This window comes from Gavialis gangeticus, unplaced genomic scaffold (assembly GCF_001723915.1).
Source record: "Gavialis gangeticus isolate Ggan-Ray unplaced genomic scaffold, GavGan_comp1, whole genome shotgun sequence".
Classification (NCBI taxonomy): domain Eukaryota; kingdom Metazoa; phylum Chordata; order Crocodylia; family Gavialidae; genus Gavialis; species Gavialis gangeticus.
In genome coordinates, this window is record NW_017729009.1 from 8,634,584 (window position 1) to 8,638,252 (window position 3,669).

At 54.5% G+C, this 3,669-nt stretch overlaps 1 long non-coding RNA gene across 1 annotated transcript in view; it reads left to right on the forward strand.

Annotated features, from left to right (window-relative positions):
• The window catches only part of LOC109292459, a 9,611-nt gene extending 6,308 nt beyond the window's left edge, over nt 1–3,303 (forward strand). Inside the window, exon 2 of the long non-coding RNA XR_002096128.1 lies at nt 3,198–3,303. This is a non-coding gene — a long non-coding RNA (uncharacterized LOC109292459). The remainder of the gene's footprint in view (nt 1–3,197) is intronic.
• Nucleotides 3,304–3,669: the final 366 nt, after the last annotated feature.

Genomic DNA, 3,669 nt, shown 5'->3' on the forward strand with positions numbered 1-3,669 from the left:
CAGACATCTCTACAAGCGGTTCCTAAATCACCAGTTTTCCAAGAAACAAGGTCCTTTATCACCACACACAATCACCAGTTTTCCACCAAAACATTTAAAAAAGAAAAAAAAATTCACATTTCCACACAGTCCCAAATAAACACCCCAAATCCCCAGTCACAATACATCCCCGAACATTTCCACAAAAACGCCTAAGTCACCGTACAAAATGGCCAATTTTCAACACACAAACTGCCATAAGCCCACAAAAAAGGTTTCCAAATCCACAGACAATTTCCCCTCACACAACGCAGCCATATATCCATGCGCTGAACCAAACCCTACACAATTTCCCACAGGTCCCACAACATACCAGCCACAGAAAAATGTTCCCAAATCACCCAAACATCACCACACCATTTCCACACACAAAATCACCATATTTGCACACACATTTCCTCAAACAGTTCCCAGACCATCACTTTTCCACACAAAATCACCGTATTTCCAAAAAAGGCACTATAACACCACACACAATTTAGTAATTTCCCCCCTCCAAAAAATCACATTTCCACAAATTCCCAAATCCTCACACAATTCTCTCAATACCACCGTATTTCTCCAAACATTTCCACAAAACACCTGCAAATCTCCACACTAAATGACCGCTGCAAATAATCATCACTGCCACAAATTTTTTTCCCTGTCACCACACAAAATGGCCAGTTTTCTATAGAAAAACCACCAGGTGCTCACACAGCTCCACATCACTGCTCACAGACGCATTCCCCACCCCCTGCACAACACCATCGAGACACCCCCTCCTCCCGGGTCCATCCAGCGCCAAGTCCTGCCCACCCGCATCGCCACAGCCCTGGCACAGCCACACCACACTGCCCTGCTGTGCAACAAGGCCAGGCACCCCCATCCCCTGCTAATTCTCTGATAAAAACCCCAAAATGCACGATTAAAATGAAAGACCTCCCAACCCCCCCAATCCCAATCCCAGCTGCCAGGGCTATGGCACCAGGAACCCAGGTCCACAGCCCCCCACAGCTGGCACAAGGCAGCAGCTGCTTCAGCGGAGCAAAGCCCAGAGCCCCCACCCGCTGCCTACCTGCTGTCAGCTCGCGTGAGGAGGGCCGTCTCCCTGCTGCTGTGCACGCTCCTGAGGGACAGGCGGGACCTGTGCCCCCAGATCTGTGCACAGGGTGGGGGCAGACTGGCAGCTGTGGGCTCACACTCCCAACCCACTGCCCTCCCCCAGGGCCTCCGCAGCGCAGCAAGTGCGACTCACTGCTGCAGGGAACAGCAGAGCCATGTACGCATCTCCTTGCCACTACAAGCTCCGCACTGCCCTGGGAACACGTCCCCTGCCCATGAGGCACCCAACCCTGTGCCGCCGACCTTGCTGCTGCCGCACGCTCAGGGGACGCTTTGCCAGGGCGGCACAGAGGTCACAGTTCCCTGTGTGGGCTCACTCTGCCCTGCAGTGCCAGGCTGCGCTTGCTGGGCTGCAGAGGGCCCGAGGGAGGGCAGCAGGTTGGGAGCCTGAGCCTGCAGCTGGCAGCCCATACCCCACACATGGATCTGGGGAGCATGGACCGCCCTGCCCCATCACAGGAAAGCAAGTAGTGGTAGGGATCGAGCCCCACCCCCTGGACAAGCCACCCACAGCCCCGCCCCACTCCCTGTTGGGGCCACGCAGCTACACATTGCAGCCGTAAGCCCCATATAACCCCAGCTGGGCAGCAGCCCCAGCCCCAGCCAGCTCCCTCCCTCCCTCTAGGGGCCTCAACCACTGCCCCACCCCAGGCACTTACCTGCAGGAGCTGCTCTCCAGGCTGCCTGGTGGCCCCCTGCCTGACCGCCCTCCTCCCACTTCTGCCAGCCTGCAGAGAGCTCTTTGCAAAACTGGAAAATCTGCGGGTTTCTCCACTAAAACGAGAAATCCGTGTTTTCCGCTGGGAAAGGAGAAATCTGCGGTTTTCGCCAGTTTCCTGTGGGAAATGGAATCCCTGCTAAGGACCCACAGAGCAGAGTTTTTTGCCCTTTGTCTCCTGGCTGCAATGCCCGGCATAAGCAACAGGAGGGCGGCACTGAGCAGCCTTTTACCCACTCCCCACCTTTATCTCCAGGCTCCATGCCCAGCTTGAAGGACCAGACGGGGGGGACAACACAGAGCTGGTTTTGGTACCTGCCCTCATCTCCTGGCCCAGAGGCAGAAGAGATGGCAGCAGAGAGGAGCCCCAAGGCAGCCCAGGTGCAGACTCCGGGCAACTGCAGCAAGAATGGTGCAGCCACAGTGAAGCGGAGGGGCCGTGCGGTGGCAGCATAGACAGAGAAGGAGGGAAAAGGGGAACTAAAACAGGTACACAGCTTAAATCTGAGAGAAGCAAAGAGCAGGGGGCAAGGAAGCATTCTACCCCCTCCCCTACAACTCCCTAAAAGAAGGTGGGAAGCAGAGGTGCAGGTCTGCTGCAGGCTGGGACAAGATAAAGCACTTCATGGGAAGGATGAGACTAGGAGAGGCTGACAGAAGCTGTCACATAGGACAGGGTCCCAGGGGCTGCGTGGCTAAAAGTGCTGAAGCTTGCAGAGATCAAAGTGCTCACCACCTGAACCAGACACAGGAAGGGAGAATACAAAGTCCACGAGGTCCGAGCCCCCAGTATCCTGCGAGCCAAGGGGCTTTTCGAGGGGTGTTGCTTTTGCAGGGTGCTACCAGCAGTTTGAGGCAAGAGCTGCAGTCACTAGAGATGTTACCGTTGGAGCAGGCATGTGGACTGTGCGCGTCCAGGCAGAAGCCGAGCGTCCAGCGAGCATGTCAAAGCAGAAACGCATACTCGCCTGTTGTTAGTGGGGCCCTGGCCGTTTCCAAGGGACTGCCACAGGTCCCACACACCCACCTGAGTGCCCAGAGTGACCCTTGCAGCCATGACAGCTCCTGGGGGCCCTTCTGCCAAGTCCCGCTTCCGTCACGCTGTGGTTCCTTGCCGACACGCTGGCTCCAAGGACGGGGGCACGAGGAGGAGCCTGTGAGAAAGGGCAGACCCGCGTTAGACAGTTTCACGTGAGTGAAAAGGCGCACGCCGTTTACCACACTGCAGTGGATAAGATGGCCCCACAGGCCCAGCACATTTCCATTAAGAGTTTTCCTATCACAACACAAAATGGCTGGTTTTGCACACAAAAGCCACTACATGCCCTAAAAACAGGTTTCCAAATCCCCACACCATTTCCCTCACACAACGTAACCATATTTCAGTATACTTACCCAACTGCCACACAATTTTTCATAGGCGCCACAACACACCAGTCACAGAAGAAAGTTCCCAAATGACCCTAAATTATCCACATCATTTTCTATATACAATATCGCCATATTTCCACACACATTTTCACAAACAGTTCCTGAATCACGAGTTTTCCACATACGGTCACCATAATTTCCAAAAAAGGACTTTATCCCCACACAGAATAACCAGCTTTCAAACAAATAAACAACCAAACAAAAAAAACCATAATTCAACACGTTTCCACAATAAAGTTCCCAAATCCCCACAGAATTCCCCCAATGTCACCAGATTGGCCCAAACATTTCCACACAAACGTCTCCAATTCACCACACGCAACCGCCACGAGCGGGGCGGGGGGCCGCACGTGCCCACACAGCCCCCCGCCCCGCTC